The 23,507-nt window shown below is 43.6% G+C and overlaps 1 long non-coding RNA gene across 2 annotated transcripts; it reads left to right on the top strand.

Annotated features, from left to right (window-relative positions):
- The first annotated feature begins 409 nt into the window (after positions 1-409).
- LOC134810025 (uncharacterized) lies at positions 410-19,815 on the top strand. Of its 2 annotated transcripts, XR_010157093.1 has the most exons (5): positions 410-669; positions 13,248-13,422; positions 13,939-14,091; positions 18,272-18,523; positions 19,300-19,815. It is a non-coding gene; the product is annotated as an uncharacterized LOC134810025 (long non-coding RNA). The 2 variants fall into 2 exon arrangements; XR_010157092.1 differs by lacking the exon at positions 13,248-13,422 and having other exon boundaries at positions 470-669.
- The last annotated feature ends 3,692 nt before the right edge of the window (positions 19,816-23,507 follow it).

The raw sequence follows: 23,507 nt of genomic DNA on the forward strand, positions 1-23,507 counted from the left end.
AAGAACCCAAGTATGAAGCCAAAGAAAGAGCAGTGGTGAAGCCTGAAAAAAGTTCAAAGCGCGGGACAAAGGCAGAGCCGGAGCTGTTCCTGCACCTGTGGTGTGTATGGGGAGCAGGGGAGAGAAGGTATCAGCACAGGTTATTTTTAGGGTGCCAGGGCAGGGTTGAGGAGGGAGTTCTTAGCAGTACAAACCCACTGTGTGCTAACAGCAGTGAGGAGAGTCCTAGCAGCAAGGGTGGGAACAGATAGGCAGCTTCCAATGGGTGCCCAAGGTCCAAGCATGAGTTTTTTTTAACTCTAGAAACCCAAACATACACTATTTGATAAAACTAAAATTACTTTAGCTGCTGGAAGCAAATCTGTGTTTTTTGTGATCGATTCAAACCACAGACAGAGCAGGGGATTGTCTTTCGGTAGGTGTGAATGGGGCTGTATTAGTCACCAGAGTTTCAAGTGTGCTTCTGTTTAGTTATCAAACTGCAATTCCATTGATACCCCGTCTTGAGTGTCTCCTCTGTGAGTAACATGAAAAGGACCTCTGGTTAAATAGAAAACTTGTCTTGAATTTGGAATTACAACATGCCCTTACTTATTCAGGACTCAATTAACTGAGCTTCAGGATAATCCAAGGTGAAGAAAAACAAGAGCTGACAAAGAAAAGAAATGGGTGAGTCAAGACAGGCACTGGGGTCTCTTCCCACAGACCTTGGGTGGGTTCAATGGAACCTTGAGGCCTGGGTTTAACTGGGCCTAACCCCACCCCAGGGATGTGTGGGGGTTAAAGGGATTAATACTAACCTACTGACTGGTTGGAAGGGCCTGGGAGTCTGGGAAATTAGTGGGAAAAACAAAACAGAAGGTACTTAGAGTCCCACTCAAGACAGCAACTTTTAATACTGATTTCTTAATGGCAATTCACAGCCTTGACCTAACCGGTTCCTTAATCCTGCTCCAGTATACAAGCAAGTTCTACAGTGTTTGTTCCTTAATAGCTCTTTCTGATTATCTAGCATTTTGATTCATTTGCTGACCTTCAGATATTTATTGTTGTCCTGGTTGTTTAAAGGGCACTTTATTTAGGTATCTTAATTGGCCTCTTCCAGGTGTTTTCAGCTTAAACATTCAGGTCTATTTTTTGTCACTCCTCCTGGTGGCCCACCAGGGTAAGATAGATGGTTTGGGGCAACTAAGGGGGAAAGGATAAGCTCTGGGGCCAGACAGATCTGCACTAGCCAGCTACATGACCTCAGAGTTCTTTAACTTCTCTGAACCCCAGTTTCCTATTCTGTAAGGCAAAGTGATTTAGGGTCAGGTTGCCTGATTTTTATTTATTTACTTATTTATTTAGAGACAGAGTCTCCCTCTGTCACCAGGCTGCAGTGCAGTGGCATGATCTCAGCTCACTGCAACCTCTGCCTCCCAGGTTCAAGCAATTCTCCTGCCTCAGCCTCCAGAGTAGCTGGGACTACAGGTGCGCGCCACCATGCCCAGCTAATTTTTTGTATTTTTAGTAGAAACGGGGTTTCACCATGCTGGCCAGGATGGTCTCAATCTCCTGACCTCGTGATCCACCTGTCTCGGCCTCCCAAAGTACTGGATTACAGGCGTGAGCCACTGCAGCCGTTCAGGCTGCCTGATTTTAATCCTAGCACCACTACCTATTGCTTGGATGTCCTTGGGTAAATTACCGAACTTCTCTAAACCTCAGTTTCTTCACCTGTAAAATGAAGGCAGCAGAGATAGCTAGTTTCCCTCATTCCTTGGTAAAAAAAAAAAACCCTTCATTTTTAGTTGTACACATGGTCTCCTAAATAAAGGCCACATTTTTCAACCTTTCTGAAAAGCAGAAAGACAACACCAAGGCAGAGTTGTTGACTGCCTGGCTTAGTGTTGAAGGCATGCCCCGACACTCACACGAAGCCCTTGGCAAAGACTGGGAGACTTACTGGCTCCAGTTGTTTAAGAAAAATCTCTGTTCATCATCAGCTGACCATTAAACTAACTGAGCAGGGACTTCAGTGGCCTCACCTGACAAAGAAAACAGAGTTCAGAAGAGTCAATAAACAAACGAACTAAAACAACAGCACCATCAAAACAAACCTGGGGAGGGTGGAGAATCTGATTTCCAGAGTTGCCACATTATATTATTTAAAATGTCTAGTTTGGGCCAGGCGTGATGGCTCATGCCTGTAATCCTAGCACTTTGGGAGGCAGAGGCTCACTGCAGCCTCTGTGTTTTGGGTTCAAGCAATTCTTGTGCCTCAGCTTCTGAGCAGATGGGATTATAAGCGCCCGCCACCGTGCCCAGCTAATTTTTGTATGTTTAGTAGAGACAGGGTTTCACCATGTTGGCCAGGCTGGTCTCACTCCTGACCTCAGGTGATCCTCCTGCCTTGGCCTCCCAAAGTGCTGGGGATTACAGGCATGAGCCACTGTGCCTGGCCCAGTTATTTTAAATATATTCAAATATATATTTGAAAACCATGTCTAAAAAAACTGAAGGAAACCATCTCTAAAGAACTTGGCCAGGTGCAATGGCTCACGCCTGTAATCCCAGCACTTTCAGAGGCTGAGGCGGGTGGATCACTTGAGGTCAGGAGTTCAAGACCAGCCTGGCCAACATGGTGAAACCCCGTCTCTACTAAAAATACAAAAATTGGCCAATCATGGTGGCTCACACCTGTAATCCCAGTACTTTGGGAGGCTGAGGCGGGTGGATCACAAGGTCAGGAGTTCGAGACCAGCCTGGCCAATATGGTGAAACCCCATCTCTACTAAAAACACAAAAATTAGCTGGGCATGGTGGCAGGTGCCTGTAGTCCCAGCTACTCGGGAGGCTGAGGCAGAAGAATTGCTTGAACCCGGAGGCGAAGTTTTCAGTGAGCCGAGATCACACCATTGCCTGGGCAACAAAGTAAGACTCCACCTCAAAAAAAAAAAAAAATATATATATATATGTGTATATATATAAAAAATATATATAATATGATATAATATATACACATATATACATATATTATATATTGGCTAATTATATTATTAACATACTATATAAATATAATATATAAATAATTATATTAATATAATTTATATATTATATATATATAAATTAGCCAGGTGCAGTGGTACATGCCTGTAGTCCCAGCTACTTGAGAGGCTGAGGCAGGAGAATCGCTTGAACCCAGGAGGTGGAGGTTGCAGTGAGTTGAGACTGCACTCCAACCTGGGCAACAGAGTGAGACCCCATCTCAAAAAAAAAAAAAAGAACTAAAGCAGAGTGTGAGAATTATGTCTCAGCTGGGTATGGTGGCTCACATCTGTAATACCAGCACTTTGGGAGGTGGAGGTGGGAGGACTGCCAGCTCAGGAGTTTGAGACCAGCCTGGGCAACATGGCAAGACTACATCTCTATTACAAAAGAAAAAAAATAAAAATAAAGAGAAATGTCTCACCAGATAGAAAATATTAATAAAGAGATATAATTTGGCCGGGCACAGTGGCTCATGCCTGTAATCCCAGCACTTTGGGAGGCCAAGGCAGGCGGATCACAAGGTCAAGAGTTTGAGACCAGCCTTACCAACATGGTGAGACCCCGTCTCTACTAAAAAAATATAAAAATTTCCAGGTATGGTAGCACGCACCTGTAATCCCAGCTACTTGGGAGATTGAGGCAGGAGAATGCTTGAACCCGGGAGTTGGAGGTTGCAGTGAGCCAAGATCACACCACTGCACTCCAGCCTGGGTGACAGAGTGAGACTCCATCTCAAAAAAAAAAAAAAAAAAAGAGAGAGAGATATAATTTATTTTTAAAAATCAAATAGAAATTCTGGCATTAACATGAAAAATTCACAAGAGGAACACCAGGAAAGGTGTGAGCAGGAAGAAGAGAGAATTGGGAAACTTGAAGATAGGCCAATTGTGGTTATCCAATCTCAGAAAGAAAAAGAATGAAGGAAAATGAACAGAGCATCAAAGACTTGTGTGGGACACCATCAAGTGTTAATAGGCATAACTGAAGTACCAGAAAGAAGCAAGAAAAAGAAAGGGGGAAAAAAAGTACTTGAAGACATAAGGGCTCAATACTTAACAGATTTGATTAAAAACATGAATTTACACATCCACGAAGCTCAACAAACTCCAAGTGGAATAAATTCAAAATATCCACACCTAGACACTTCAAAATCAAACTGTCAAAAGCCATAGACAAAGAATCTTAAAAACAGCAAAAAAAAGTAACTCATCATATACATAGGATCCTCAAGATTAACACTGAAACATTCCAATTAAAAGACAGATATTGGCAGAATGGATTTTAAAAATCATAGAACTATATGTTCTTTGTAAGGGACAAAATGTAGATTCAAAGACAGAAACAGTCTGAAAGCAAAAGAAGGGAAAAAGATACACCATATAAACAATAACCAAAAGAGAACTGGAATAGAAATACTAATATCTGAGAAAAAATACAAATAAATTATACTATATTATGCTAATATATAACAACATTTTCCTAGAGAAAAAAAAGGAAATTTTATAATGATAAAAGAGTCAGTCTATCAAAAAAAAATTTCAAATATATATGCACCTCTCAACAGTTCCAAAATATATGAAGAAAAAAATGACAGAACTGAAAAGTTAAACAAACAATTCAACAATAGCAGTTGAAGATTTCAATATCCCACTTTCAATGATGAATATAAAAACTAAGTAGAAGATCCACAAGGAAACAGAAGATTTGAATAACACTATAAGCCAACTAGACGTAACAGTTTCTATGGATATAGAAAACTCCACACAACACCAGCAAAATACACATTCTTTTCTTTTTTTTCTTTTTTTTTCCAAGACAGGGTCTTGCTCTGTTGCCCAGGCTGGAGTGCAGTGGCCCGATCTCGGCTCACTGCAATCTCCGCCTCCTGAGTTCAAGTGATTTTTCTGCCTCAGCCTCCTGAGTAGCTGGGATTACAGGCACCCGCCACCATGCCCAGCTAATCTTTTGTATTTTTAGTAGAGACAGTGTTTCACCATGTTGGCTAAGCTGGTCTCGAACTCCTGACCTCATGATTCACCCGCCTCGGCCTCCCAAAGTGCTGGTATTACAGGCGTGAGCCACCATACCTGGCCTACACATTCTTTTCAAATGTGCATGAATATTTCACATGATGGACCCTGTATTAGTCCAGAAAACAACTCTCTAATTTTAAGAGGACTGAAATCATACAAAGTATGTCCTCTAACCACAATGGGAGTAGAAACCAACAACAGAAGAAAATTTGGGAAATTCACAAATATGTAGAAATTAGACAAGCGATAGGTCAAAGAAGAAATAAGAGATATTAGCAGTCTTTGATATGAATGAAAACAAAACACATCATACCAAATCTTATGGGATGTAACAAAAACAGTGTTTACAGGGGAAAATTATAGCTGTAAATGCCTATATTAAAAGGTAAAAAGGATCTCAAATCAATGACCCAAACTTCCACTTTAAGAAATTAGAAAAGAAGAGCAAATTAAATCCAAAGCAAGCCAAAGAAAGAAATAAAGGTGAATAGAAATAAATGAAATGGGGGAGGAAAAAAAGTAGAAAAAAAAATCAACAAACCCAAAAGTTAGTTCTTCAAAAAGGTCAAAAAATTGACAAAACTTTAGCTACACTGACCAAGAAAAAAATACAGAAAACTCAATTATTAAAATCAGAGATGAAAGAGGGGACATTGCATTGAACTTAGAGAAACAGAAAGGATTATAAGGGAATACTATGAACAATTGTATTCCAACAAATTAGATAACCTAGGCCAGGCACGGTGGCTCACACCTCCCAGCACTTTGGGAGGCTGAGGCGGGTGCATCACATGAAGTCAGGAGTTCCAGACCAGCCTGGCCAACATGGTGAAACCCCATCTCTACTAAAAATACAAAAATTTGCCAGGCGTGGTGGCGCATGCCTGTAATCCCAGCTACCTGGGAGGCTGAGGCAGGAAAATTGCTGGAACCCGGGAGGTGGAGGCTTCAGTGAGCCAAGATCATGCCACTACACTCCAGCCTGGGCAACAGAGCAAGACTCTGCCTCAAACACACACACACACACACACACACACACACACGAAAGAGAAAGAAAGTCTAATTTGACCTATAACAAGAGATTGAATTATTAATCAAAAATCTTCCCACAAAGAAAAGCCCTGGACCAGATGGTTTTATTTGTAAATGCTACCAAACATTTGTAGAAGAATTAGCAACAATCCTTCACAAACTCTTTCAAAAAGAAACAGAAGAGAAGGGAACACTCCTAATTCATTCTATGAGGACAGTAGTGCCCTGATACCAAAGGCAGAAAAAGACATCACAAGAAAACTACATGACCAATATCCCTCATAAATATAAAAGCAAAAATTCTCAACAAAATACTAGCAAACTGAATCCAGCAACATATAAAAAAAGGTTATATTATTAACTACTCCATAGGGTTGCTGTGATAAGCGAGTTAGTAGGTGCACAGGGGCTGCACATAGGAAGTGTTCCATAAATGTTCATTTCTTCTTCCTGTTTTCTCATGAATGGATGTGCCAGGAAGTACTAGGTTCACCAATATCTGGATTCTCTCTTTTATGTATAGTTGATCTCATTACTCATGGATTCTGTATTTGTGAATTCACCTACTTGTTAAAATTTATTTGTAATTCCCAAATCAATACTCATGTTGCTTTCTTGGTCATTCATAGGCATGTGCAAAGCGATGAAAAATCTGTGTTGCCTGACAAACAGCTGTCAGTGAAACAAGGCTATATTTTGCCTTATTTTTTCAGTTCTCATATCATAAACAAGTATCCTTTTTGGGGATCTATTTAGTGACACACTTTTTACTTTTTTTGCTTTCTGCTGGTTATTTCACTTTTTCCCAAATGTAATGCTATAATGCTGATGTTTATAAGCACAAAAAGTCTGTGATGTGCCTTATGGAGAAAATACAGGTATTAGATAAGCTTTGTTTAGGCATGAATTATAGTGCTTTTGGCCATGAGTTCAATGTTAAGAAATCAACAATATGTATTTAAAAAATAAGATGTCTTCAAATAGACACACATAGAACAAGGTTATATATTGAATAGGTGATGAAAATGTTGTGTCCAGGGGCTTGTAGGAACCTAACCCTGTATTTCCCTTAGGAGCAATGGTTCAATATTCTCTAAGTCAGTGTCCATAACAACTTTGTAAAACATAACTACCACACATAATGAGAATTGGCTGTACATGTTCCTGCTGTGATAGATTAAAACACATGGCGACAACATTTGCAACTCCTCCATTAAGAGACTATTTCCCCATACCTTGAATCTGGGCTGTCCTGTGACTAGCCTTGACCAATAAAATATGGCAGTTTTGTGCAATTTTTGGAGCCTGGACTCAAAGGATCTAGCGGCTTTTGGCTTTGTCCTCTTGGAACACTGTCCTGAGATCATCATGTAAGGACGTGAGTTGAGACCGCCCACTGGAGGATGAGAAGCCACATGGGGAAGAACCAAGACACCCCAGCCAACAGCCAGAAACAATTGCTACACATGTGAATGAGGACATCTTGGACTTTCCAGCACAGTCAATCCTCCAACCACATAGAGCTGTATGAGTAAGCCCAGGCAAAACCAGCAAAAGAGTTGCCCAGCTGACGGATCACTTGAGGTCAGGAGTTTGAGACTAGCCTGGCCAACAGGGTGAAATCCTGTCTCTAGTAAAAATACAAAAAATTAGCCATGCATGGTGGTGGGCACCTGTAATCCCAGCTACTTGGGAGGCTGAGGCAGGATAATTGCTTGAACCCTGGAGGCAGAGGTTTCAGTGAGCCGAGATTGGGCCACTGCACTGCAGCCTGGGCGACACAGCCAGACCCTGTCTCAGAAAAAAAAAAAAAAAAAAAAAGAGTTGCCCAGCTGAATCATAGAACCACGAGAAGTAATAAACTGTGTTGTTTTGGGGTGGTTTGTTTTACAGAAATCAATAACTGGTATACCTACCTGCTTGGAGTTCAGTGTGGCTATGGGACTTGCTTTTGCAAATTAAATATGACACATGTCGCTTCTAAGTGGAAGCATGTAATTGCTCTTCCCCTACTGTGGCAATCAGGGAAGGGTATGTTGATAAAGAAAAGCTGTGAGATCGAATGGCATGCTAAGTCATCACGCAAGGACAGTTGCCCTGGATGGCAGCCACCCAAACCCAAAAGCAGACCAGGGTGAGCTATGAATAAACTTGCATAAATCCTAAGATTTGGGGGATGTTTTTTACTGTGGCATATCTAGCCTATTTTGACTATCAGAACTGGAGATTTTAATAAACATTTTATTTATTTATTTATTTATTTATTTATTTATTTTGAGACAGGGTCTTGCACTGTCACCCACGCTGGAATACAGTGGTGCAATCTCGGCTCACTGCAACCTCCACCTCCCAGATTCAAGCAATTCTCCCATGTCAGCTTCCCAGGTAGCTGTGACTACAGGTGCCACCATGCCTGGCTAATTTTTGTGTTTTTAGTAGAGACAGCGTTTCACCATGTTGGCCAGGCTGGTCTGGAACTCCTGGCCTCAAATGATCTGCCTGCCTCAGCCTCCCAGAGTGCTGGGATTACAGGCATGAACCACTGTGCCTGGCCTAATAGACATTTCCTATGCTAAGCCTTTTTCCTACTCACCCAAGAATTTCTAGACCTCTCTGGAAAAAGGAAAAAAATGCTTGAATGTAGGCTGACAGGTCAATGCCAAGCTGGGTGTCTGGGATTAATTACAAATATTCATCTGCCCCTTTGAATCCATTCATTCCACATACATTTATTAGTGTCCTTACCAGTTAATTGTACAGAAGATGCTCTTGGACCACCCTGGTGATAATCTGATAGTCCTTTGCAGAACAAAGAGGTGATCCTGAACCAGGTCAGTGGATACGCGTACAGAAAACAGAACACCAGTCAACTGACCTTGCTGTCTTTGCTGAGCTGTGTCCCATTATCACAGTCAAGTTCACCTTACAGCTCAATTGGCATGCAACAATTTTCTCATATGTCAAATGAAATGAGAAGTAAAATGTGTCCTGAGATCTAAATGGTAGCTGATAAAAATGAAAGTTTCCTAATGATACGTCTTTAAAAATAAATAAATAAATAAGACCTAGTTACTTCTACAGACAGGGCCCTGCAAGGGGGCAGACACTAGTTAAGTTTTTACAAATTTTAATGCCTGAGATGTTTCTACACAGAATGCCCTTAGCTTAACAACACGGGACTGATTTAACACAAACAGGGAGATCTTTGCTGAGAAAATAGGCATGGACTTTGGTCTTGTTGTCAAAGATGAAAGTGCCCCTTGGCACATATATAGACAGAAGGCAGATTTATATGTGCAACCGGACAGGGCTGAGGAGATTAAACTGTGCTTAGCAGCTTCAGTACCCATTTGGGCTCATGGTGAATGGCATTTTTGTTCCACATTGCTGTCAGTATTCTCGGTTGCTTCAGATTGGTGTCAATCAGCATTAGAAATTACACCACTGGAAGACTCAGTTATTTCTGATTTTCCTTCTCATTCATTTTGCCAAGTGGGAATTGTTCACGAACTTTTCTGCAGAACAATAGCTCCCTTCCTATGGCTGCAGTCCAAGCCTCTGTAACAGTGTAATTCATTTTCTAGAAATGCTTGGTCCACAATTTCCAATGACTGTGGTCACAGACTTTTCCCTTCCCCAGCTACTCCTTTTTCTACAACTCTGGATTTTGTGGCTCAAAATTTGGGACACTGACAAGGACTCAACTTGAGCCAGACCAGAAGAAATGGATTTGAATCTGAATTAAAAGAGGAATGATTTAAAAGATGTGAAGGAGGACTTTTTTTTTTTTTTGATATGGAGTTTCATTCTGTCACCCAGGCTGGAGTACAGTGGTACGATCTTGGCTGACTGCAGCCTCTGCCTCCCGGGTTCAAGTAATTTTCCTGTCTCAGCCTCCCGAGTAGCTGGGATTACAGGTGCCCACCACCACATCCGGCTAATTTTTGTATTTTTAGTAGAGATGGGGTTTTATCATGTTGGCCAGGCCGGTCTCGAACTCCTGACCTTAGGTGATCTGCCTGCCTTGGCCTCCCAAAGTGCTAGGATTACAGGCGTGAGCCACGGTGCCCAGCCAGAAAGAGGACTTCTTGATAAAATTTATCTTCAGATTAGAAGATTGGTGCCTCTTCCCCAGTGAAATCTGCGGTGTGTGACCTGCATATGACCGGGAGCACTCAGCTGCTCCCTACCTTCACCTCAAGCCCAACCAGTTACCTCCCACTGCTACTCATTAGCGCCAAATGCACCTGTTAGTAACATAAATTTGACTGAGGCTTGCATGGGGAAACAGGAACGAGGAAAGGTGAATGAATGCATGTCACACAGCCACCTTCCATCCCATTCATCATCTCCTCCTCTGAAGTTCCCCTCCACAGTCTCCTTTTCTGCCTCTCCAGCCCCTGCTCACTCCACTCCCATCCCCGAGTTCCCCTCTCAAAATCTCATCAACTCACACGCCCCTCAGACAACCAGAAACCACTGAACAGCATTCACCAAAGGAAAGCCCTGTGGGTGCTGAGTGCGACCCTTATGCCCCTGGGGATGCAGGTACCCCCACCACAAGGGGACCTCCAAAACAGGAGGTCAAGTGAGGAGCTACCCTGGCCCTTTCTTCTGCTCTGAACTCTGGAGCAGGCCCTCAGCACCCCAAGGCCCCCTCAACCCAGCTTGGAAACTTGGGGTTGGGCCTCCACTGGGCTCAAGGCCTCAGGTAGTCCCTGATGGCTGAATGGTTCTGTGACTGACTTTCTCGGTGAGTTAAACAAATTGTGTTACCGAGAACACAAGCATCTGTCAGAAGGCAGGACACTTTCCCTGGAGATAAAAGTTCTTATGAAAACCAAGAATAAAGGGAACAGGGACAAGCCAGAAAGAATGGCAACGGTGTTGAATAGAAAGTACTTGGAACTAGAAGACACAATTTCTTGTTGCAGCTGGCCTCAGACTGGCTGTTCTGGGCCCGGAGGAAATCTCTCAGGTTTTGTGAACCTTTGCTTCTAATTTAAAAATGGAAATGCCCTTCCCACCTCATGGGGTCATTGTGAGGCTAACATGAGGTGCTGCCTAGGAAAGAAGGATAAGGGGGATAAGGGGAAATGGGGCTTAGCAACATGAGGGAGCCGACATGTACTTCCGTTCAGCCTGAACCTAGAGCCTCTAGGATACAGTTAGACTAGCTTTTCCCCCGCAATAAGGGTTTACGGTTCCCGACATGTTGGTACTTGTGAAGAGCTTACTCATTGTTTCAAAAGAAAGCTCCTTGTACCGTGAAATTTTTGCCCTCGCAAATCATTATAGCTAAAAAAGTAGAGGTCGGGTGCGGTGGCTGACGCCTGTCATCCCAGCACTTTGGGAGGCCGAGGCAGGCAGATCACCTGAGGTCAGGAGTTCGAGACCAGCCTGGCCAACATGGTGAAACCCCGTCTCTACTAAAAATACAAAAATTAGCTGGGCGTGGTGCTAATTACTGTAATCCCAGCTACTCGAGAGGCTGAGGCAGGAGAATCACTTGAACCTGGGAGGCAGAGGTTGCAGTGAGCCAAGATTGTGCCACTGCACTCCAGCCTGGGCAACAAAGTGACACTCCATCTCAAAAAAAAAAAAAAAAAAAAAAAAAAAGAGTAGAATCCCTGATATGTCAAAATTCTCCCTAGTATAGCTCCAAGGCTAGGTAGTTCAAGGGACAGATGAGCTTCAAGGAGCAAAAGGAGCCAGAATTGGATTTGAATTTGGGGCCAGAAAACTGGTGGAAAACTTTCTGGAAACACGGCTGAGGGTCAGAGCCCAAAAGGGGCCAAGAAAGAAGCCAAAAGTATCTCAAGAGGGCTGGTGGGTGGGGTGGCAGGAAGTAAGGGGGAATCATAATAATGGCCTCTCACTTTGTAGAGCACAGCAGAGTTTTAAAGGTGCTTGTGCATTGGTTATTTCCTTCAACTCTCACGTGAATCCCATGTTGTATTACCTTGACCCTCATGAAATTGCCATATTGGCTCAGAGAGTTAAGTGACTTTCACAAGCTCACACACAGTAAGTGTTAAGAGCATGGCAGAGAGATGAGGTCCAGTAGTTTGTAAAGTGAAGAAGTTTGAATTTTTTCCCCCACAACTTCTCAAAGACTTTTCTTTTTACTGTCATATGTTGCTGAGTACAGACACCAGCCTAGAGAAAGAAGTTGTAAATGGCATTTGGAGGTCTGGTAGGGCTGGGGTTTCAGTGGGATGGCAAAAAGGTAACCACCTTTTTCAACCCTAACTCCCTGTTTATCACTGAACCAAACCCAGTTGATTAACAAGTTTAGGAGCAAGTTTATCTCCTTGTAGGAAGCCTCTCTGAGCCAATATGGCAATTTCATGAGGGTCAACATAATATGTACAAAACAGGATTCTTGTGAAAATTCAAGGAAATAACCAATGCACAGCATTTTTTAAACTCTGGTGTGCTCTACGAGGTGAGAGGCTGTTATTATGATTCCCTCTCTCTTCCTGTCATCACCCCACCCACCATCCAGGCTGCTTGGCCGCACATGTCCTCCGGCCTTGGCCACTGCTACCATCGCCCCTGCACTTCACTCCTGGGAGGACACTGGGCTTCTGTATGTTTCTCTTGTGCCCAATGCCAGGCCAACCCTGAATGAGTGAGACAGGCACAAGGTGTGTCTACTCGGGGAGACAAGGCAGCAGAACCTCAGGGGTAGTAACGCTCCACAGACAGACCCGTGATCAGTGACAGACAGGAGACAGCAAACAGCCTTCAGACATTCCTTTTCTCTCCTCTCCCACTCCCAGGTGTGATGGGTCCATGTGGCCCCATCTGTAAGGCTGCAGGGTGTATTTTCTCCCATCCCTCCCATCCAAGTACTAACCAGGTCCAACCCTGCTTAGCTTCTGAGATCAGATGAGATCAGGCATGTTCAGGGTGGTATTGCTGTGGACAGGGTGTATTTTCTTGTGAAGCTGTTCCCAGCTTGGTAATACCCCTGCCTTCCCTGCCTCAGCTCTCCTTTTCCTTCCCTCTTGCAGCCTTGGTATTGCCCCTCCCGGTTAAGCCTTAACACACAAACTTTGCCTCAAGGACTTTTTTTTCTAGAGAGTCTAGGTTAAGACAATCACTTTGACCCAAATTCCCATTTCCTACCCACTCTGTGGAAAGCTCTGTCATCTTCATGAGCATGAAGTCTTTGGACTCAAAGCACAGGACCCCGTCCCTTGGTGAGGCCTGCAGCCACAGAGAGGACTGATGGATGACATTTGCAAGAATGCCATTCTGTGCAAAGCTACCAGACGGTTTGGCTAAAGATGGAGGCAGGAGAAGAAAAATTTCTCAGGTGAAGTTCTCTGGGTAAAATGGTTTTCTCAGGCCCAGGTGTTGTGAGCAGGCACCCCAAAATCTGGCCATAAACTGGCCCCAAAACTGGCCATAAATAGAATCTCTGCAGCACTATGACATGTTCATGATGGCCATAATGCCCACACTGGAAGATTGTGGGTTTAAGGGAATGAGGGCAAGGAATACCTGGCCTGCTCAGGGCGGAAAACCGCTTAAAGGCATTCTTAAGCCACAAACAATAGCATGAGTGATCTGTGTCTTAAGGACATACTCCTGCTGCAGTTAATTAGCCCAACTTATTCCTTTAATTTGGCCCAACCCTTCGTTTCCCATAAGGGATATTTTTAGTTAATTTAATGTCTATAGAAACAGTGCTAATTACTGGCTTGCTGTTAATAAATACGTGCATAAATCTCTGTTTGGGGCTCTCAGCTCTGAAGGCTGTGAGACCCCTGATTTCCCACTTCACACCTCTATATTTCTGTGTGTGTGTGTGTGTCTTTAATTCCTCTAGTGCTGCTGGGTTAGGGTCTCCCCAACTGAGCTGGTCTCAGCAAGTGGCATCCATTCGTGGGAGCTTGAATCCAGGTCGAAGGGTCACCGGAGCAATGGTTGGAATGGAAAACTAGCTGGAGGACACCCGAGTACTCTAAAAGCAATCCCCGTGGTGAGTAAGAAGGGGAGCTCGGAAGTATCAGGGTAACAATGGGACAAGTGCGGTCTGTGGTTTGTTCCACCTTGGAACTTTTTCACACTGATAATGAGGAGGAAGGACTGTATAACGAAGTAACAGAAGAGGTTACAGACCAGGTTTATTTGCCAGCTAAATCTAAAGCGGCAAAGGAGGGAGAGGTCCATCCCTACCCTTCTGCACCCCCTCATTATTATTTTGAAGAAAAAGACCCTCCAGATCTTTCTTTTCTGGAGGACACTGGATGAAAAGTAGTTGCCCCAGTGACTGTTTGAGCAGCACCTTGAGCGACCGCTCTTAGTTCTATTCAGGCAGGAATTCAGCAAGCTAGACGAGAGGGTGATATAGAGGCTTGGCAGTTCCCTGTTAGAATATACCTCCACTGATCAACAGGGAAGTATTATAGCTACATTTGAGCCTTTTCCTTTTAAATTCGAGAAAGCACATTTAGTTGATTATATCAAGGCCTGTGATGCTATCGGAGGTAATCTGCATAAAGCTACTTTGTTGGCACAGGCAATGGCAGGACTGAGAGTGGATAAAGGAAATACTCCATTTCCTGGAGCTTGTCTTAACTGTGGGAAGCATGGTCATACTAAAAAAGAATGTAGAAAAAAATCAGTGAGTCAGGCCACCAGATAGGGGAAAAAAGAAAACTGCTGAGCCTGAAATATGTCCAAAAGGTGAAAAAGGAAAACATTGGGCTAATCAGTGTCACTCTAAGTTTGATAAAGAAGGGAACCCGATTTCAGGAAATGCCACAAGGGGCCCGTCCCGGGCCCTGTTCTAAACCAGGGCATTTCCAGCTCAGGCCATTCCCTCACCCCTGTACAATGTCTATCCCCTGTCACAGCCAATAGTGCTGCAGTAGATTTATGCTACACAAAAGCTGTGAGCCTTCTGCCTGGGGAACACCCACAAAAGGTCCCAACAGGAGTCTGTGGACCCTTGCCAGTGGGGACAATAGGATTACTTTTAGGAAGGCCTAGTTTAAGTTTAAAAGGGGGTACAAATACATACAGGAGTCATTGATTCAGATTACAATGGGGAAATTCAAATTGTCGTATCTACTTCTGTTCCCTGGAAAGCAGAGCCAGGAGGAGAGCGCATAGAACAGCTCCTCATTGTGCCGTATGTGGGAATGGGAAAAAGTGAAATTAAACGAACAGGAGGATTTGAAAGCACAGATAAACAAGGCAAAGCAGCTTATTGGGTAAATCAAATTACTGATAAGTGCCCTACCTGTGAAATAACTATTCAGGGAAAGAAATTTAAAGGTTTTGTAGATACAGGAGCAGGTATTTCAATCATTTCTCTATAGCACTGGCCATCCACGTGGCCAATTCAACCCACTCAATTTAACATAGTTAGAGTTGATAAAGCCCCTAAAGTATATCAAAGTAGTTATATTTTGCATTGTGAAGGGCAAAATATACGTGATGGACAACCTGTGACTATTCAACCAATTATAACTTCTGTACCTATAAATTTATGGGGAAGAGATTTATTGCAACAATGGGGAGCACAAGTTCTAATTCCAGAACAATTATATAGCCCTCAAAGTCAACATACAATGCATGAAATGGGGCATGTCCCTGGTATGGGACTAGAAAAAAGTTGCAAGGTTTGAAAGAACCGCTTCAAGCAGAAAGACAAAATTCCCGCCAAAGATTAGGATATCATTTTGATGGCAGCCATTGTTAAGCCTCCAGAACCTATACCTTTAAAATGGATAACAGATAAGCCAATTTGGATAGAACAATGGCTACTAAGTAAAGAGAAACTGGAGGCTTTAGAGAAATTAGTTGCTGAACAATTAGAAAATGGGCACACAGGTCCAACATTTTCCCCTTGGAATTCTCCAGTTTTCATAATTAATAAAAAATCAGGTAAATGGAGAATGTTAAATGACTTAAGAGCCATCAATTCAGTTATACAACCTATGGGAGCATTACAGCCAGGATTGCCTTCTCCTGCTATAATTCCAAAAAACTGGCCTTTAATAGTCATAGATTTAAAAGACTGTTTCTTTACTATCCCTTTAGCTAAGCAAGACTGTAAACGGTTTGCATTTACAATTCCTGCAGTAAACAACCTGCAGCCTGCTAAGCGTTATCATTGGAAAGTGTTGCCACAGGGCATGTCAAACAGCCCAACAATTTGCCAGACGTATGTGGGGCAAGCAATTGAACCTACGCGTAAAAAATTTTCACAGTGTTACATTATTCACTATATGGATGATATACTTCGTGCTGCCCCCACTTGAGAAATATTACTCCAATGTTATGATCACTTGCAAAATTCAATTTCTCACGCTGATTTAATTATAGCTCCTGACAAAATTCAGACTACTCCTCCCTACTCCTACTTGGGGACCTTAGTAAATGACACTACTATTGTGCCACAGAAAGTAACCATATGTAAGGATCAACTAAAAACATTAGACTTTCAAAAATTACTAGGGGATATTAATTGGATATGACCTGCTCTAGGCATTCCTACCTATGCCATGAGTAATCTGTTTTCTATTCTTAGAGGAAATCCTAGTCTCACTAGCCCTCAGCAGATTAACGAAGGAGGCGGAGGCAGAGTTACAACTGATTGAGAAGCAAGTCCATAAAGCTCAAATAGATAGAATAGATCCAGAGAAGACTCCAGATTTGCTCATTTTTTCAACTCAGCATTCACCTACTGGTGTTATTGTCCAAGAACAGGACTTAGTAGAGTGGCTTTTTCTTCCACATACTACTTCACAGACTCTAACTCCTTATTTAGATCAAATCGCTACTATGATAGGGATTGGGAGAACTTGGATTGTTAAATTACATGGATATGATCCTGGAAAAGTTATTGTCCCTCTCAGGAAGGCACAAATACAGCAAGCTTTTATAAATAGTCTTACTTGGCAAACCCATTTAGCTGACTTTGTGGGTATTCTTGATAATCATTTTCCTAAAACGAAGTTGTTTCAGTTTTTGAAATTAACTAATTGGATTCTCCCTAAAGTAACTAAATTTAAACCAATTGAAGGTGCTGAGAATGTTTTTACAGATGGGTCTAGTAATGGTAAAGCTTCTTATTCTGGCTCAAAAAGTAAAGTTTTTCAGATGCCCTATACTTCAGCTCAAAAAGTGGGGCTTGTAGCTGTAATTGACGTATTGACTGCTTTTGATACGCCTATTAATGTGATTTCTGAATCTTCATACGTGGTTCACTCCACAGAGTTAATTGAAAATTCTGTTATGATTTCATGCAGATGAACAACTGATGACTTTATTTACCCAATTGCAAATAGCAGTTAGGAGTAGAATGTACCCTTTTTACATCACTCACATTAGGGCTCTTACACCTCTTCCAGGACCTTTGACTGAAGGGAATCAAATGGCTGATCATGTAGTTGCTACTGCGATATCTAATGCTAGACACTTTCACAATTTAACCTGTGTAATGCCTCTGGTCTCAAATGCAGATACAGCATTACCTGGAAAAAAGCTAAAGCTATTGTCCAGCAATGCCCAACTTGCCAAATGGTACATTCCTCATCTTTTACAGGAGGAGTTAACCCTCGAGGACTGGAACCTAATTCTATTTGGCAAATGGATGTCACACATGTTCCCTAATTTGGGAGACTAGCTTATGTACATGTATGTGTGGACACCTTTTCTCACTTTGTCTGGGCTACGTGCCAAACAGGAGAGTCTTCTGCCTGTGTTAAACATCATCTTTTGCAGTGTTTTGCAGTGATGGGCATTCCGGCTTCTGTTAAAACAGATAATGCCCCAGGCTATACTAGCCAAGCTCTAGCTACATTTTTCTCTATGTGGAATATTAAACACATTACTGGTATCCCATACAATTCTCAAGGACAAGCCATAGTGGAAAGAATGAATCTCTCCCTAAAACAGCAGTTGCAAAAGCAGAAAGGGAGAGACAGAGAATATGGAACCCCACAAATGCAACTGAACCTAGCATTATTAATTTTAAATTTTTTGAGCCTGCCCAAAGGCCAGATGTTATCAGCGCTGAACAGCATCTACAGAAACCAGCTGCAAAGACAGAAACAGAACAACTGATTTGGTGGAGAGATCCGATAACAAAAAGTGGGAAATAGGTAAAATAATAACTTGGGGTAGAGGTTATGCTTGTATTTCTCCAGGCCAAAATCAACAGCCAATTTGGATACCATCAAGACACCTGAAACCTTATCATGAGCCAGATGCCAAGGAAGAGATTCGGGAGGATCCTGAGGACCCCCCGGTTGCAGCCATGTTGAGACTGATGCTGAGGAGGACCCCAACTGTCACGAGCAACACCCATCGACCACAGCCACCCACCTGGGGACAGATCAAGAAGCTGTCACAGATGGTGGAGGAAAGCGGGACAACCAGTCACAATGAATAATTTAATGGTAGCTATGATAGCGGTTATCACCACTGCCATGTGTATTCCTACAATAAGGGCTGGTAATAACGCCTGGATGCAATCACTCTATGACACAGTTACATATGCTTTCTGATCTCAGTATTTACCATAATAAATCTGCTCCTATAATTGAGGCATACCACCCTCAAAAACCTATTTGTAAACAGGATTGGACCCAGTTAGAAAAAATGAACACACTTGTTTAGGAAGATTGCCTTGCAGAACAGGCAGAGGTGCTGCACAACGATTCCTATGGAATCATTATTAATTGGTCCCCTAAGGGGATGTTTAGCTTGAATTGCACCTCTCAGTCTGCGTGCCACAGTCACACTATGTTTAGATGATCTGAACAAAACAGTCAGATGGTAGAAATGTTAAGAAGTACGGCAAAAGTTCCTATTATCTGGAACCATGGCAGTATAGTGGCACCTCAACCTCAAATGATATGGCCTGCTCTAGGAGCTAAACATAAGGATTTGCAGAAACTATTAAATGCTCTTAATAAGATCAAAATTTGGGAAAGAATAAAAAAGCATCTAGAAGGACACTCTACAAACTTGTTTTTGGATATAGCAAAATTAAAAGAACAAATATTTAAAGCATCCTGGGCACACCTGACCTTAATGCCAGGAACTGAAGTGCTTAAAGGAGCTGCAGACAAATTAGCAGCTAGTAACCCATTAAAATGGATAAAAACACTTGGAAGCTCTGTGATTTCAATGATGACTGTGCTTTTAATCTATGTTGTTTGTCTTTGTATAGTCTGCAGATATGGATCCTGACTCCTGCAAGAAGTAGCTCACCGTGACAAAGCTGCCCTTGCTTTTATCGATTTGCAAATCAAAGAAGGGGGACATGTTGGGAGCAGGCCCCCCCCCACAAAAATCTGGCCATAAACAGAATCTCTGCAGCACTATGACATGTTCATGACGGCCATAATGCCCACACTGGAAGATTGTGGGTTTATGGGAATGAGGGCAAGGAACACCTGGCCCACCCAAGGCGGAAAACTGCTTAAAGGCATTCTTAAGCCACAAACAATAGCATGAACGATCTGTGCCTTAAGGACATACTCCTGCTGCAGTTAACTAGCCCAACCTATTCCTTTAATTCAGGCCATCCCTTCTTTTCCCATAAGGGATACTTCTAGTTAATTTAACATCTATAGAAACAATGCTAATGACTGGCTTGCTGTTAATAAATACGTGGGTAAATCTCTGTTCAGGGCTCTCAGCTCTGAAGGCTGTGAGACCCCTGATTTCCCACTTCACACCTCTATATTTCTGTGTGTGTCTTTAATTCCTCTAGCGCCGCTGGTTTAGGGTCTCCCCGACCGAGCTGGTCTCGGCACCCAGGGGTGCTACTCACAATGACATGGACTTCTTTAATACAAAAGGGACAACTTTGTAAGAAAATAGCAATTTCAAATCAAAATCTCTAAAAGTAGGGAGCCATTTATATCCAGAAATTATTCACATCTATAAAAAGATTAATGCTACCCCTACTTAATAACAAATAGATAAAAAAGAAAAATAACTTCTACATGGTACATGACAGTCCATTGTGTAAATCATTTTAAAAGAAGAAGAGGCCAGGTGCCTCTCTTCCACCCACCACACCTCAGAGCAGGAGAGGAAGGAAAAGGAATTTGTCTGCTGGCTCTTTGCTGTCTCCTGGGCAAAGTCTCCTAGCACTCCCAAAGTGCTAAGATTACAGGTGTGAGCATCGCTTGAGCCCAGGAGTTCAAGAACAGCCAGGACAACATGGTGAAACCCCATCTCCACAAAAAATACAAAAATTAGCCAGGAGTGGTGGTGTGTGCCTGTAGTCCTAGCTACTCGGGAAGACCTCCACTTGAGCCTGGAAGGTTGAGGCTGCAGTGATCCGTGATCACACCACTGCACTCCAGCCTGGGTGACGGAGTGACAGTGAGATTCTGTATCCAAAAACAAAACAAAACAAAACAAAACAAAACAAACAAAAAACCCGCAAGAAGAAGAAGAAAAATGTCCATGTGGAGTCCAGGCATTTTTAAATTCCCTAAATGGGAGGGCTCTGGAAATGTCAGGTGTAGTTACCACTAAATGGGTTTGGGGTTTAAAAAGCAACCCTTTGGGATCAGCCATCATTTCCACTCTCTGTCCTCCTCCAGGAAAATCTGTCACACCTGACATTTGGTAACTTTATCAGCTGGGGCCATGGAGAGGCTGTGTTTGGGACTAGGGTGCATCTATAACCTGAGCATTCCCAGGGAGTGGCCCTGGCTTGTCCCCAGGCTGAGAGCTGCTATCAGGTGAGCAGGGCCAGCTGGCGCCAGCAGGAGGAGAGGGAGCCCAGGACTTCTCCCCTACATGTGTGAAGAGCTGCAGATCCCGTGGATGCCAGCTCCCAGAAAAGCAGGTGCTGGTCAGGAGGCCGCCCTGGCGGCAGCCTCTTCCCTGCCCTCCTCCTTTTCTCCCCACCCAGCCAGGGCCCGTCCTTGCTCCCTGTTCTCTCCTTGGAATCCAGCTTCTCTTCCTCTCTATGGTGGCGCCTGCTTCAGTCAGGCCTTTGCCAACTCTCACCCACAATCCAAGCTCCATACTGATCTGGCCACCAGCTTAGCTTTTCTCTAGTCCAGTGTTTGATAAGGTCTGCCAACTGTCAGAATCATGAGGTGAGGGGGCAAGTACACATGCTTAAAATGCAAATTCTCAGGCCCTGCCCTGGCCTAGTGAATGAGAATTTCCAGGTAGGGCACAGGAACCTTTACCTCCAACCAGCTGTCTAGGAGATTCTGCTACAGGCTAATCATTCTCTCCTTGGCTGCCATCTAATTTTATGTAAACACAGATTGGCTCATATCACCCCCTTGCTTTAGGTAGCTGGGGTGGGGATGGGAGGGGTTCGTGTGTCTAGATGTGCCAGACGAACTGGTGGGATTGAGCCACCCAAAGTCTCTTTACTGAGAGCCGGAGATGCTGCCTGACCTGAGAAAGAACTTGTCTTAAGAGACAGGGCGGGCTGGACCTCATGAGGAGGATCAGCCCCAGGAAAGGCCAGTGCTTGGCATTAACTTGGCCCTTGGTTAATAGAGCCAAACAGATACCTGGCCCTAATTTACTATGCCTAAGGACAGAGGGAGTTGTAAGTAAAATCTGGATGTACGATTGCACTAAACATTGCTTAATGCACTCACGCACGCCCATGCACTCACATGCAGCAGCACTTTTTAGAGGCCCCTGTAGGAGAGCATTTCTCCCACTTCCACACAGGGTGACTCTGGCCCCCTGAGGACTCTGTGTGTTGGGATGTCTGGCTGGAGAAGGTGAAGACCAGCGCAAAAGGGTAGCAATGCCTGCCAAGGGACACCAGGACCTCACCACTTTAAAACGAAGGCTTTCTCCCCTCCATAGCTAACCCCTACCTGTCGTTTTAGATTCATCAACCCCCTCCCCAAGCAGGCACCCTGATTTCCAGTCATTCCAAACCAAACAATTCCCCTCTGTCCCCTGCACGGGATTAGGCTGCAAACTTCAGTGGCAGGACAATTCGTGGTTGAGGAACTTAAACCCTTATGGGGAAAAACAGACAGTTGGGAGTTGAGACAACAGAGAAGCTAGAAAAACTTCTGTAAATACTCATATAACCAGGACACCACATAGAATACACCACAGAATAAAGACAACGTTTGTGATATTTGCTCATCTTTATTAATTTCCATTAGAATTTGTAGACAATGGAATCTTCCTTCCCTGTATTTTAAAGGAAATGCTTGTCAATGAATTTTGCTTTGCCCCCTATATTATAAACATGAGGGTACTGTCCTTGATTTTTTTAAACTCAGAATGGTTAGCTGTTGTCCTGTTCACAGGCCCCACAGCTGCAATGTCGCCTGGGGAAATGGTAACTTGGATGTTTGCACAGAAAACATGGAGTTGTCCTTTTGCCAGAGGCACAGAGTCCTTTCTGCTTCTGATCTTTGGGCCAAAGCTTGCACCATCTCTGCTTCCCCCCTCTCTGATCCCACCACAGTTAGTTCCAAGGCCAGGGTCAGCTCCCTGTAACTTCCACAGAAGCATCTTACGGACAAGACTTCAGCCTGTACTCATCTCTGTGGAAGGAGGCGGATGCCACGACTGGCCACTCTTTTCACTCACCTTATTATCATCTTCCTATAATCTGGTCCCCACAGAGTAGTCACAGTAATAATTGGAAAGTATAAATCAGTCTTATCATGTCCCTACTTAAGATCTTCCAATGACTTCCCATTCTCCTTGGAAGAGAATCCAAGCATTTGGCCATGCCTAAAAGGCCCACATGGCCTGACCTCTGTGACTTCTTCATCTTCCTCTCCCACTTTTCTTCCTCTTCTCCAGCTCAGCGATACTGGCACCCTCTTGCTCCTCATCCAGCACATCAGGGTCCTTCCTGCCCCAGGGCCTTTGTACTTGCTCCGTCTGGAGTGTCCTCCCCCCGCCCCCGGTGCTTCCCATCGCTGGCTCCTTCGCTGCTCAGATGTCCTGACCTCAGAGAGGCCTTCCCTAACCACCTCTTTAAACAGCCCCTTTTCTTCTCTCACACTTAAATCTCTTTACCTTGCTTTATTTTCTCAGCGCAAATCACCATGTGCAACTCTTTCAATTATTTATCTATGTGTTTACAGACTGTCTCCTCTGACTAGAATGTCAGCTGCAAGAGGCCAGGAACCTGCTCTCCTTGTTCATGGGTGTGTCCCCAGGACCTAGCCCAGTGCCTGGCACATAATTAGCACTCAAAAAGTGCATACTGTGAACAAATGTATCCAGACCTTAAGGTGAGGTGGCTTAGGAAGGCTGGGCCTTGGAAGTGGCACATCCACCTGGAGGCACTTGGATCTACGACATGACCAGAACTTGTGGCTTGGACAGGTGAGCAACACTTCCTGGTGAAGGTGCAGGCAGTAGCCACCACCAGTGGGGGCTCTCTTCTGTCACCTTTCCAATCTCTTG

The sequence above is a fragment of the Pan troglodytes genome, chromosome 1 (genome assembly GCF_028858775.2).
Source record: "Pan troglodytes isolate AG18354 chromosome 1, NHGRI_mPanTro3-v2.0_pri, whole genome shotgun sequence".
In the NCBI taxonomy this organism is placed as follows: domain Eukaryota; kingdom Metazoa; phylum Chordata; class Mammalia; order Primates; family Hominidae; genus Pan; species Pan troglodytes.